At 48.5% G+C, this 14,774-nt stretch overlaps 1 protein-coding gene across 1 annotated transcript in view; it reads right to left on the reverse strand.

Annotated features, from left to right (window-relative positions):
• Positions 1-14,774, reverse strand: part of GRIN2D (glutamate ionotropic receptor NMDA type subunit 2D) — a 35,519-nt gene that overhangs the window by 3,968 nt on the left and 16,777 nt on the right. The gene's annotated exons all lie outside the window — the stretch shown is intronic.

Raw genomic sequence — 14,774 nt, forward strand, 5'->3', positions numbered from 1 at the left:
AACAGATTCCAGCCGAAGCAAAAACTGGTGACGCAAAGAACTTGAAGCTCTGGGGAATGAGTAGAAATCTGGGGAGGGCGATCAAGATCCCACGGCTGGAGAATGAGACTTGAATTAATTTTCTATGGATTCTAACAGCCAGGGAGATCCCAGCTGACCTCAGGAAACATACATATATTTGTGTATATCTCACAACTGCCTGTGGCCACTGCTGCCTTGCAGGCAAACTGCAGTTTCTCTCTGGGATTCTCTTTGTTTAGTAAATGCCCCTGGGGGCAAAAGGTGAATTGCTTCCCTGGTTTAAGGAGAAAGAACTGGAGGTTTCCAGAGTCAGGCTGAAGAGGAGGGATGGGAGGGCTTGAGGACTAAGATAAAAGGTAAGGAAGGTGCCAGGGGTCCTTGAAGGGAGCAAGGGAGGGGTATGGAGGTGGGGAGAGAGACCGGGGAGGCATTGCAGACAAGAGTCAAAAGTCAAGGTTTCTGGGGCGCCTGGGTGGCCTAGTTGGTTGAGCATCGGACTTCGGCTCTGGTCATGATCTCACGGTTCGTGGGTTCGAGCCCCGCGTTGGGCTCTGTGCTGACAGCTCAGAGCCTGGAGACTGTTTCAAATTCTGTCTCCCTCTCTCTCTCTGCCCCTCCCCCGTTCACTCTCTGTCTCTCAAAATAAAGACATTAAAAAAAATTTTTTTTTTTAAACTCAAGATGTCTAATGGCCTTAGGAGATTTGAGGGGCTTTCAGGAAGAGGAGAGCTAGGAGCCTTCACTTTTAATCCTTTGCTCAGTCCTTTTTTTTTTTTAAGTTATTAATTTATTTAGAGAGAGAGTGAGAGCAGGGGAGGGGCAGAGAGAGAGAATCCCAAGCAGTCTCCACACATCAGTGCAGAGCCCCATGTGAGGTTTGACCTCACAAAATGCAAGATCATGACCTGAGCTGAAGTCGGCGGCTTAACCGACTGAGCCACCCAGGGGCCCCCTTTGCTCCACCCTTTTTAAAAATGTTATTTTAATGTTTATTCATTTTTGAGAGAGAACACGAGTGGGGGGAGGGGCAGAGAGAGAGACAGGATCCAAAGCAGGCTCTGCAAGGTCAGCATGGAGCCTGATATGGGGCTTGAACTCACAAACTGTGAGATCGGGACCTGAGCCAAAGTCAGATGGTTAGCATCTGAGCCCCCTGGGCTCCCCATCAGTCTTTATGCAACATAATGCCTACCTCCCTCCCCCCAGGCCCTTACTTCCCCTCCTACTTCCGCATACTCACTAAACCTCTACTAAGAGTCGGCCATGTCCTACAGTCTTTGGTTAGTCTTAGGTTTGGGAAAAATAAAAATTCCCTGCCTCTGTCTTTGCTTTCCTGTTTATTCCTGCCCCGTCACCAGAGGGATCTTAACATTTGAGTCAGCGTCTATCCCTTCTCAGCTCCCTCCACTCCCCTGGCTCCTCGCTTCACTCAGTAACTGGAGTTACCTCCCATTACATGGACCTATGGCGTCAAACAGGAAGTTCCTGGACCACTCCAGCACACTCCTGCCTCAGGACCTTTGCACTGGCTGTTCCCTCTGCTGGAACATCCTTCTCCCATATAGCCACCTGGCTTCTCCCCTCACTTCCTTCAAGTGATTGCTCAAAAGTCACCTTTCCGAGCACCTTCTTAAATACCGCAATCGGAAGCCTCCTCCTTAGGTGTCCCAGACTCCCCCGGCAGTATTTTTGCCGGTGGCACGCATTCCCTTGTAACTATAGTATGTTCCTGGTTATCAAGTTTATAGTTCCCCTCTTCCCACTGGGCCTGAAATTCCGTGAAGGCACAGATCTTGTCTGGATGGTTCACCGCTGTAGCCACAAGGGTCTGGAACGGCACCCGGCGCATAACGGGTGCTTAACAGAGTGGCTGAATGAGAATGAATGAATTCGGGCTGGTTCGAGGTGGGCGTTCCGTGGGCTGGGCACGAAGCTGCGAAGTAAGACCTCACGAAAAAGGGAGAGATGCCAAGAGCTATTCCTCCGGGGAAAAAGCAAGACGACAACCGTGTGTGATTTTGGCAAGGGAGGTATAAGGTTGCGTGTAGCACACGTAGTTTAATTGATCAGAGAGGAATAAAAACTACTGCTTATTTTGTCTGTTTGCCCTCTGTGGTAGGCTTAGCCCGCATTTGGCACAGGAGCCAAAACCGCGTGAGGCTGCCAGTGCCAAAGTCCTCTGTACCTCTCCGTAAGAATGGAATTTTCTAGCGCTGTCCATGGTGGTAGCTGCTCGCCCCATAGGGCTATTTGAATTGAAATTTGAATTAAAATCTAAAAATTCAGTTCCTGGGGCGTCTGGTAGCTCAGTCGGTTAAGCGTCCAACTGCGGCTCAGGCCATGATCTCGCGGTTTGGGAGTTCAAGCCCCGCATCGGACTCTGTGCTGACAGCTCAGAGCCTGGAGCCTGCTTGGGATTCGGTGTCTCCTACTCTCTCCACCCCTCCCCCACTTGGGCTCTGTCTCTCGCTCTCTCTCTCTCAAAAATAAATATACATTAAAAGAAAATTTAAAAATAAAAGTAAAATTCAGTTCCCTAGTCGCACCAACCACCATTGAAATGATCGCGAATTGGTGGCTACCGCATTGGACTGCAAAAGTCTAGAACATTTCTCTCTCCTTTTACTTATTTATTTATTTATGGGTGGGTGGGGAGGGACAAAGACAGAGGGAGGCAGCATCGCAAGCAGATTCCGCACCATCACAACAGAGCCCAATGCGGGGCTCAAACTCACGAACTGCAGAGATCATGACCTGAGCTGAAAGCAAGAGGTAGATGCTTCATCGACGGAACCACCCAGGCGCCCCTCTCTCTTTTTAAAACATGTTTATTTATTTATTTTGAGAGAGAGAGAGCAGAGGAAGGGCAAAGAGGGAGGGAGAGAGACTCCCAAGCAGGCCCCTTGCTGCCAGTGCGGAGCCCCACACAGGGTTGGCTCTTGGGTCAGATCATGACCTGAGCTGAAATCAGGAGTTGGATGCTCAACTGGCTGAGTGGCCCAGGCGCCCCACGGGGCATTTCTATTGGTGCAGAGAGGGCTATTGGAGACTGATGCCCAAGGAACAAATAAGTGTCTGTCTCCCAGACCAGAATGGAAGGTCCAACAGAGCAAGGACTTTCATTTGTTCACTGCTGCACCCTCGGCGCCTAGCCCAGTGCTTGGCGAAACATCTTAATGGATATTTATTGGAGGGGCACATGGGTGGCTCCGTCAGTGAAGCATCTGACTTTGATTTCAGCTCAGGTCATGGTCTCGCGGGTCATGAGATCGAGCCCCACATTCTGACAGCATGGAGCCCGCTTGGGATTCTCTCTCTCCCTCTCTCTCTGCCCCTCCCCTGCTCTCTCTCTCTAGAAATAAAATAAACTTAAATAAATAAATAAAAACTTATTGGATGAATGGATGAATGTCTTTTAACTTTCATATCATTAGAGGTTTTTTTTTTTGTAAGGGAGATCATAATTCAGTATTTGTTTTCCTTGTTTCTATGTATATGACACATATACATATGCATATATATATACATATATATATACACACAACTACTCTAAGAAAAAATACAAAAAAATATCTATATTTGGAATTCCCCGACAAAAATGGTCCAGGCAGATCACCTACAGTGATGTTCATAGTCAACAACCCCACTCAGAGAGAAAATGTAAAAAAAAAAAAACCCAACAAAAAAACAACCCAACAACTAGCAATATAGTCAGAGAAAGAAGACAAGATTCTACAACTCTGAACCACGAAAAGCATATTATAAAATAGAATACTATAAATAATACTATTAAATTTAGAAAATACTATAAACATTCAGAGATTTTAAAAAAAGAGTTCTTAGTCGAGCACCTGTCTGCCTCAGTTGGAGGAGCATGTGACTCTTGATCTCGAGGTTGTGAGTTCAAGCCCCACATTGGGTGGAGAGATTATGAAGAAGCATAAATAAAGTTAAGAAAAAGTTCTTGGGAATTGAAAATATACTAGCAGAAACGAAAAGATTAATAAAGAGTGGAAGATTAGGTTAAGAAAATGTCTCAGGAAGTAGAGCAGAAAAATAAAGAGATGGAGGGGCGCCTGGGTGGCTCAGTCGGTTAAACGTCCGACTTCGGCTCAGGTCATGATCTCACGGTTCATGGGTTCGAGCCCGCGTCGAGCTCTGTGCTGACAGCCATCTCAGAGCCTGGAGCCTGTTACAGATTCTGTGTCTCTCTCTCTGACCCTCCCCTGCTCACGCTGTCTCTCTCTGTCTCTCAGAAATAAATAAAACACTGAAAAATAAAAAAAAATTTTAAAAAGAAAAATAAAGAGATGGAAAAATAAGACAATAGATGAAAGAGTTCAGGAAGCCCAGCATCAAATTGATAAGAGTTCCAGAGAGAAATGGAGGGAAGGGGGAAATCATAATAGAAAGAAATCAAGGAAGTTTCCCAGAATGAATGACATGAGGATACATTTGAGAGATCCAGCAATGAAAATAAATGAAGACACTTTACTGAGAAATTTCAATACACGGAGGACAGGGAAAAGAAAAACAGGTGACACACAGGCTTACAGATCAGAATGACTTCTGATTTTTAATAGTATCACTGGACATTAGAAGACAACAGAGTGATGCCTTCAAAATTCTACAGGAAGGGCGCCTGGGTGGCTCACTCGGCTAAGTACCTGACTTCGGCTCAGGTCTCGATCTCAAGGTTTGTGAACTCGAGCCCTGCATTGGGCTCTCTGCTGTCAGCACAGAGGCTGCTTTGGATCCTCTCTCCCTTTTGCTTTCTGCCCCTCCCCCATTAGTGTATGTGCACACGCACGCTCTCTCTCTCTCTCTTAAAAATAAATATTTTTAAAAAAATTTCTAGAGGAAAATGACCTCTAGCCCAGAATTTTATACCCAGCCAGAAGGCCTATCAAGACTAAAGATGTTTTCGATATTCAGTGTCTCTAAGATTTTATGCGCGCACACACACACACATGCACACACACATTATGTGCCTTTTGTCAGGAAGCTCAAAAGAACAAGAGAGAAAAACCCAGGATGAGTGAGAATTAGGATACAACAGAATCCAAACCAGGGGACAGGTGAAGGGATGGGGATGCAGGAGCAGGCCAGAGGCCACGAGGAGAACTTCTTCAATATTGATTAAATTAATGGAGTACCTGATGCAAATGAGTATGTGAAGAAGAGATTCACATAGTTAACAGAGCATTTTGAATTAACAAAGAAAACTCGGCCACTAAGCAAGTGGAAAAAAAGAAAGACAATTATTAACTCCAGGAAAAACAAAGGATTGTGTAGGAGAGGAAAGTAATCATGGTTTACTACTTGTGGCAGCTGTGGGAGCATTTACACAGTCATAACATGTAAACACTGCATATTCATCTAGCCAGAATCACAGTGTGGGAGGCTGGAGTAATTTGAATAAGAGTATGAGTATGTGTTTCCCATAGTAAGAAGTGAATGGAAAATACCTAAAATTGAAAAATCAAGAGGTAGCCATACAAACATGGCATTTTGAGACAGGGACACAAACAGCAGAATGATACAATAAATGAGGTAAAAGCAGCTTGCTCTGGGGCGGGAGAAATGGAGGGGTAGGCAGATGGGATGCTGTTGGCTTTCATTACAAAAAAGATCTTGTCTTTGACGCTCTAAACTATGTGGATGTATAACTCTGATAAAAATAGAACTAAAAGGGGGGAAAGAGTAGAAAGGAATACTGGGGAGAAAAAATTCAGCGGAAGCAGGAAATCAGAGCGAGAGGTGACAGTCAGAAACACAAAGTATTCTTTGTGAATCCAAGAGGCTTCTGGGGAGGGGCATGAGGGGGATTCTGGGATTTTTGCTGCCCACCTCAGGCAATGTAGTGTAGGGGTTGAGGGGCCGGGCTCAGAATCCGATGGCCAGGGTTCAAATCCGAGCGCGGCCACTCAGCAGCTGTGGGGTCTTGCTATGCCTTGATTTCCTCATCTATAAAATGGGAATAATATTCACCTCTAAAATATTATAGCTTGAGGGGCGTCTGCGTGGATCGATCGGTTGAGTCTCCCACTTTGGCTCAGGTCACGATCTCACGGTTTCTGAGTTTGAGCCCTGCCTCAGGCTCACTGCTGTCAGCTCAAGCCTGCTTTGGATCCTTTGTCTCTCTCTCTCTCTCTCTCTCTCTCATAAAAATAAATAGGGGCACCTGGGTGGTTCAGTCAGTTAAGCATCTGGCTCTTGATTTTGGCTCTGGCCATGATCTCAGGGTTCATGAGTTGGAGCCCCACACTGGGCTCCGCTCTGACAGTATGGAGCCGGCTTGGGATTCTCTCTCCCTCTCTCTCTGCCCCACTCATGCTCTCTCCCTCTCTCTGAAAATAAGTAAACTTTAAAATAAATAAATAATAAACGTTTAAAAAAAGAAACTATTATGGGTTGAATCGCCTCTCCCAACAGCTGGATATTGAATTCCTACTTTGGTTGGCGCTACGGTCTTTATAGAGGTAATCCAGTTAAACTAAGGTCCTAGTGTGGGCCCGAATCCAATGAAACAGGTGTCCTCACAAAAAGTGGGAATTTGGACACGGAGACACATAAATGGAAGACGATGCGAAGACACAGAGGAAAGACCGCCAGCTATAAGCCATGGGGAGTTCCTTCCCTTGCCCTGAGAAGGAACCCAAGGACTTATAGCCCCCAGAACTGTGAGGCAACAAACTTACAGTAGCCCCAGAAGGCTAAGAATGAACTGAATTAGCGCAGAACTTGATATATCATAAACACCAGGGGAAATGAAGAAGAGATGGGAAGGGATCCAAGCCTTGGCGAGGTTGTGGGACCGGGAGAACTTTGCACTACCAGCGTGGAGGTGGACCCAATCACTTTGGCAGATGTCGGGAAGCATCTATCTTTTATTTTGTATTTATTTATCTATTTCTAAAGTTTATTCATTTATTGTTTCTGAGAGAAAGAGGGAGACAGAGCACAAGCAGGGGAGGGGCACTGAGAGAGAGAGGGAGACACAGAATCTGATGCAGGCTCCAGGCTCCGAGCTGTCAGCACAGAGCTCGATGCGGGGCTCAAACCCACGAACCGTGAGGTCATGACCTGAGCTGAAGTTGGACGTTCAAGCAACTGAGCCACCCAGGCACCCTGGAAGTATCTTTTAAAGCTAAGCACACACCTTATGACCCTGTAGTTACACCCATGGGCACTGACCTAAGGAAAATGGATGTGTACACGCCCCCCAAAGACTTCTACAAGAATGTGCATAGTAGAGGGGTGCCTGGGGGGCTTGGTCAGTTAAGCAGTTTCAGCTTAGGTCTTGACCTCACGGTTTCTGAGTACGAGCCCCTGCATCATCAGGCTCTGCGCTGACAGTGCGGAGCCTGCTTGGGATTCTCTCCCTATCTCTCTGCCCCTCCTGTGCACACACACTCTCTCTCTCAAGATAAATAAACTTAAGAAAAGAATGTTCATAGAACATTCAAAATGGCCGAATCCTGGGGAAAATTCAGATGGTCCCCAACAGAAGAATGGATGAATTATGGTATATCCATGTAGTGGGCTGTACCCAACGGGCTATACACCAGTGAACTCACCTAATAGATCTTGGGCAAAACAGACCAGACACCAAACCTACTACATACACTGTTTGATTTTGTTTATGGGATAATCCAAAACCAGGCAACGTTAGTTTGCAGTGATAATCGATGGGCCTGGTAGGACAGAGGGGGGCTGGAAATTTTCCATACCCTAATCTGGGTGTGGTCGCATGTACGCATCTGCATGTGGTACACAAACAAATCAATGAGCTTCACACTTAAGATGTGCACGCTATATCTCAACAACAGCAAAAAGATGAATTATGAAAAGACACAGGATGGAGCCTCAAGCGATTGAGGGGGTTGTGGCTGACGTTTGGGTGAAAAACAAAACGGGTATCCATCATTGTCTGAAGTCAGGGATGGGATTCATTGTTTGAGATGGAGCTGCTCTCCAAAACTCAGGAACCAAGTGGATTCTGGACACGGGGTCCCCCTCAGTCACTGCATTCTTGCTCAGTGGACCGAGAACAGGCAGCAAACCTGTAGAAGTTCAAGAGGAAGGCAGTGCCCCTGATTCCGAGGAATAGCGCTTCAAGCCCAGGGAAGTAGGGGTGGGTGGGCAGAGCCTGGGGAGGCCGCCCGATTTGCAGAACAGAGGGTGAGGCTCTGGAATTCCCAGGGGGCTTCCCGGAGGGAGGGGCTGAGGAGGAATGGTAAGGAGAGGGAAGAAGGAGAGATGAGTCATCTGGCTGGCTGGGACGGATACTCAGAGGTGAGTAAGGAAGTGAAAAGGTCCCAAGCGGCTCGGGATGGAGCCCAGGGCAGTTCATAATGTTCACTAGGAAAATTCATGTTTCCGTGATGGATCCCAGGCTGCCCAATACGGTAGCTACACGCCCGTGTGGCTATTCTGAGCGCTTCAATGCGGCGCGTCTGAACTGAGATGTGCTGAGTGTAAAATGCACACCCGACTTCTTGCAGGGGAGTTGGGGGCGGGGGGAGGAATTACGTAAAAGGCCTCAACCATTTCCATACTGATTCCATGTTGCAATAGTTTGGATATACCTGGTCAAGTAAGATGCATTGTCAGGATTAACTTCACCCATTTCTTTTTACATCTTTTAACAGCCAGTGAAAACTTTAGGGTCGAGCTGCAGCCAGGCTGGAATTCGGAGACAGAGGGTCCCCAGGACAGGCTCACTTCCGGTGACAGCCCAATACAGATCTGAGACCAGCGGTGGGGAGGGGGGACTTTTATGGGGATTCAGGGAGGAGTAGAGACACACTGGGGCCAGTCATATGCTCCAGAAAGCAAATTAAATTCGGCAAAGGGGAGCTTGAAGCCAGAGTGACCCTGAGAAGCACAGGAATTTGCAGAATTCTTTGGAAGCGAGTTTGGAGCCAATGTTCTAGCGATCCTAAGGGGCAGGGACAACTGTGGGGAGCAGCAAAGAAGGGGGAAGAAATACAAGTAAGAGAAGGAGGAGGGGGCGCCTGGGCGGCTCAGTCGGTTAAGCGTCCGACTTCGGCTCAGGTCATGATCTCACGGTTCGTGGGTTCGAGCCCCGCGTCAGGCTCTGTGCTGACAGCCAGCTCAGAGCCTGGAGCCTGTTTCAGATTCTGTGTCTCCCTCTCTCTCTGACCCTCCCCTTCTCACTCTCTCTCTCTCTCTCTCTCTCTGAAACAAAACATTAAAAAAAATTTTTTTTAAAGAAATAATATATTGGAGATACTGGGGTAAACATCACTAAAATTAATATCCCCTTTTTCTTCGAGTCTGGTAATAGAAAATTTTAAATTGCTCTAGGGGGGGGAAAATAAGACAGAAAGAAACTCCTGGAATCATAAACAAAGGTTCAGGAAGGGAAGGAGAGAGCGCTTCTCTTNTATTTTTTAAAATGTTTATTTTTGAGAGAGCACGCGCAAACAGGGGAGTGGCGGAGAGAGGGGGAGACAGAGGATCTGAAAGGGATTCCATGCTGACAGAGAGCCTGACTCCTGGCTGGAACTCACAAACCATGAGATTGTGACCTGAACTGACTGAGCCACCCAGGTACCCCTTTACCTTGTTATTTAAAATTTATTTTTATTTTTGAGAGAGAGACACACACAGAGTGTGAGCAGGGGAGGGTCAGAGAGAGAGGGAGACACAGAATCCAAATCAGGCTCCGACCTATCAGCCCAGAGCCAGACGCGGGGCTCGAACCCATGAACTGTGAGATCATGCCCTAATGTTGAAGTCAGCCGGCCGCTTAATAGACTGAGCCACCCAGGCGCCCCTACCTTGTTATTTTTAACAACAAGCAAGCGTTATGCAAATGAAACCGTTAATGAGAGGTTGAAGACATTTGGGGGGGAGGGAAAACCTTGTTCCAGAGGCTTGGGAATGTGAAGGTTACAGGTGCGTGCTGGGCACAGAGAAAGAGGGTACCCTCCAGATGGGGGAGCCCCGGGAAGGGGCCTGAGGAGTCCACCAGTCTTCGCCGGCGGAGGAAGGCTGTTCTGGAGAGGAGCACAAGATTTTGTTTGCCAACAGGTTCCCATAGGTTCAGCTTTGAGAACCTGTGCGGAGCAGGGGCGTGGCACCCCGGAAACCACGTGACCAGGCCCCACCCTGGCCGCCGCCGATTGGCCCGGTCGTGGACACGTGACTCCCCGTGGGCCCCGCGGGGCTCTCGCTAGGTGGGATGTGGCATTGAACCTTGGCGCGCCAGGGCTCGGGACTCTGGAGCCGAAAGCTGGCGCGGAAACGGGGGCCATACGGTATCCGTGGGCACAGCTGGGGCCGAGAGCGGTGCGGAGAGCCCGAGAGGAGAGCCAGTGGCCCCCGAGAGGAAAACACCAGAAGAAAGACAGACTCTTGGCCCCTGATGTTTCCATTTCCTAGAGCCGCATTGTATCCCGGTGGGATTGTTGACTCCTTATTATGAAGGCAGAAATTAAGGCTCAGGAGCAGAACTGAGCCACCCAGCGCCCACAGCAAGTAAGGGGGAGCCCTCGTTATAATCCAGGACCATCTGATTGTAAAATCAGTGCTGTTAAGGGGTACCTGGGGGCCTCGGTTGGTTGAGCGCCAACTTGGGCTCAGGTCATGATCTCGCAGTCAGTGGGTTCGAGCTCAGCTTGGAGCCTGGAGCCTGCTTCAGATTCTGTGCCTCCCTCTCTCCCTGCTCCTCACCTACTCGCTCTCTCTCTCTCTCGGTCTATCAAAAATAAATAAACATTAAAAATTTAAAAATCAGTGCTGTTAAATACCCCCAGGGGCTAGTGGTGGGCGCCTGGGTGGTTCAGTTGGTTAAGTGCCCGACTTTGGCTCAGGCCGGGATCTCACAGTTTGTGAGTTTGAGGCCCATGTTGGCTCTGTGCTGACACCTCAGAGCCTGGAGCCTGCTTCAGATTCTGTCTCCCTCTCTCTCTTTTTTTTAAAAAAAATAATAAAGGGGCGCCTGGGTGGCTCAGCCGGTTAAGCGTCCGACTTCGGCTCAGGTCATGATCGCACGGTTCCTGGGTTCGAGCCCCGCGTGGATCTCCGCAATGACAGTTTGAAACCTGCTTGGGAGTCTCTCTCCTCTGTCCCTCCCCCGTTCACGCTCTCCCTCTCAAGATAAATAAACACGCTTAAAACATTTTTTTAAACAAAACCCAAACAAAAACACCCCCAGGATATTGTTGGGAACTCCCAGGCCCTGGGGGACACTGGGACCCCCATATTATATGGGAAGATATGGAAAATTGGTCTCCAGAGAAAAGAATTTCGGCTGGATGAATGCACAATTTAAAAAAACTTAAAAAAATTTTTTTAATGTTTTTTATTTATTTGTGTGTGTGGGGGAGGGACAGAGAGAGAGGGAGACACAGAATCTGAAGCAGGCTCCAGGCTCTAAGCTGTCAGCAGACAGCCTGATGTGGGGCTCGAACCCATGAACTGTGAGATCATGACCTGAGCCGAAGTCAGACACTTAACCGACTGAGCCACCCAGGCGCCCCCCAAAAAACCTTTTTTTCCCCCTGTTCTATTCTATGTTCCAACACCTCTGCCCATGATTCTCCAAAATCAACACTCACCTCAGACCTTGGGCAAGGGGGTGCTGCTTTGGACCCCCTGCTTTTGAGGACTCTCCCCGTCCCACCCCTATTCCCAGAGAGGTCCCTGGGGCCAAGGAGTTGTGCGCTCCCACAATCCACACCTCCATTGGAGATCATGCTCTGAGAACGAGGAGGGCGGGTAGAAAGAATTCCCCCCCAAAGATACCCGCACCCCAATACCTGGAACTCACGAATATGGCTGTCTTACATTAGGACAGAGACCTTGCAGATGTGATTAAGTGAAGCATCCTGGGGTGGGGAGATTACCCTGGATTATGGGGGTGGACCTACTGTAATCATGAGGACCTTTCAAGACAGAGGAGGGTCAGTCAGAGAAGAGGTGACAATACAAGCGGTTTCAGGGACGCGGGGCCAGGAGCCAAGGAATGAGGGCAGGACTGGGAGACGCAGAAGGCAAGTTAACAGATTCACATGGGGGGACAAGGAGTCAGGTTCTCTCCTGGGCAAAATTCTGAACTTGAACTTGTTTAGCCTGTCTGTTTGTATTTTTTAAGTTTATTTATTTTGAGAGAGAGAGGAAGTGCGAGTGGGGGAGGGGCAGGGAGCGAAAGAGAGAGAGAGAGAGAGAGGGAATCCCAAGCAGGCTCCTCATTGTCAGCACAAAGCAAGACATGGGGCTTGAACCTACGAACTGTTGAAATTACGGCCTGAGCAGAAACCAAGAGTCTGACGCTTAAAGGACTGAGCCACCAGGTCATGCCCCCAAAGTCTCATTTAAAAAGAAAAACCTGTTACCCAAAATACCTTGAGTTTCTGGTGCTTCAAGGGGCGAGGGTGCAGGAGAAGGGGGTGCAGATCTTTGCAGGGGGTGAATGGGGCAGAGAGAACAGCAGTTAAAGCAGTTAAGAGAGGCGAGGTGAGAGAGAGAAGAGGTGACTGATGAGAAGGTGCTCACCACGTTCTCAGTATCAGAAAAGAGAGGTCTGCAGGGAAAGAAAGCACTGAGCGGACACGGGCAGAGATGGAGACAAGAGATCTTGTGACAGCCCCCACCCCCACCTCTGAGGGGTGGAGAGAGAGAGAGAGAGAGAGAGAGAGAGAGAGAGAGTAGAGCACCTGAGAAGGAAAAGGTGCAAGAGAGAGGCTGCTCAGAGGCAAAACACAAACTCTGCAAGGGCAGGACTCTGGGGGACGGCTTGGCTGGCACACCTCCATTTGCGACCATTGTCTACAACAGAGGCTGGAAGGCTAACGCGCTCAATTTCCCAGCTTCCTCTGCGGCTAGGAACGACCATCTGACACACGTCTTGAAATAGCCGGAAGTTCCTCAGAAAGGCATACTCCCCCCCAATAAAAAGGCAAGGACTTGCCAGGAGGAAATCCTCCACGATTTCACACTTCCTCTTCCTCCTTGCCTGGGATCAAGGCTACAGAGCAGCAGCAGCCATCTTGTGGCCATGAGGCAATCACAGTGAGCAAGAAGGTCTAGGCTCCAAGGACGGTGGGACAGATACACGGAAAAGGGTATGGATGGTTGGTTGATGGCATCTTTGAACCATCATGCCAGCCCTGGGCTTCTTACTGAGAGAGAAAAAGAAACCTCTGTCCGTTTGAGTACTCCTAAGGATCCATACACCTTAATGTTGTTGATTTTTTGTTGACTATTGTTATCCAGTGCAGGGACAGTGCCTGGCACCGAGGAAACATTTTAAAGGGAACGAATGACTTGCACATTCTCGCAAAGCCTAGGCTTCCTTTCGGCAACTGGTTCTGAGAGCCTCCCCTGCCTCACGATGCTTACCCAGCCATTTTCCTTAAACCGGATAGGAGGGTGTCTTTTCAAAAATTTCAATCGAGACAGAGCAGTCAAAAGGATTCAGTTAGGAGTGGCTGCGTGAGGGGTGAGCAGAGGGTGGGCCTTCGGGAAGGGGATCCAGAGGACAGGATAGCCTCCACCCTGGTCCCGCTCAGGCACGACCATCCATCGTCCACAGGGCCGCCAGAAGGGGCGTTGACAAACAAATCACATCACACCCTTCCCCTGCTTAAATGCTCCGCTCCTCAGGGCTTCTCACTGCCCTTTGAAGAAAACCCAGCCCTGACCTCAGCCTCAGGTCCCACACTCGAGTCTTAGGCTCATCTTCCCCTCGGTCAGCTCTCTGCCCTACAACCACAGCGCCACTCCTGTCTCAGGCCCTTTGCACAAGCTGTTTCCTCTGCCTGCAAGGCCCTGCTTCCATAAGTCCACCTGGCTAGCTCTTACCTCCTTTGGGGCTCTGCTCCAGTCACCTCCTCCGAGAGGCCCGCCCTGAACACCTTGGTGAATCTATTCCAATCCAGACATGCCCTGGCTGACCATCACTTTCTGAAATAATCATCCTGATATTTCCATTTGTATGTTTCTTGTTCATTTTCCATCTCTGGACCCTAAGCTCCCTCCGAAGCAGGGATTGTGGTCTGTTTCTTCACTGCCTGGCACAGACCGGGGGCTAAGAAAATATATGCACTTTGACTGATGAAACCAAGGAGGAACAGGGAGAGAGTTACTGGGCTCAGCTTTGATATAACCCTGGTCCGTACTTTGGAACCTGAACCTAACTTTATCCCTATGATTTTGGAAACTGAAGTTTAAAAAAATATTAAAAAAACAAACAAAAACCAAAAGATTCAACCAAGTATGGATTCCAGTGAGTTCAAACCTAATGATCATAATGAAACTAATAATAATAGCAAACACCTGCAGTGTCCCAGGCAGTCCTGCTACCAAATAATATATTAACCAATAATGAGTAGTGTGGTTAACCAAACCAATGATTAGTTACCAATAATGATTAGTATTGGTTATTATACTAACCAATAATAACTATAATAATTCTAAGAACAACTTTATGGGTGGGTTCTCTTGTTATCCCCATTTTACAGAGGAGGACACTAAGGCTCAGAGAGGTCGAGTAACTTGCCCAAGGTCACACCGCCAAGAAGAGACAGAGTCAGTCTTTGAACCCTGGCAGTCTGGCCCCACCACCTATAGCTGCCAGATCTCTGAGAACATCATAAGGAGCCACTTCTGGAAGGGGGAGCTTGCTCCCACCATCGATGACCTTTGCCCTCCAAGCGGACCCACCCCTGGCTGACCTCTGGGGCTGATGAACTACCCCTGGCCCCTTGCTATCTTGGAGC

The sequence above is a fragment of the Crocuta crocuta genome, unplaced genomic scaffold, assembly GCF_008692635.1.
Source record: "Crocuta crocuta isolate KB4526 unplaced genomic scaffold, BGI_CrCroc_1.0 scaffold334, whole genome shotgun sequence".
In the NCBI taxonomy this organism is placed as follows: Eukaryota; Metazoa; Chordata; class Mammalia; order Carnivora; family Hyaenidae; genus Crocuta; species Crocuta crocuta.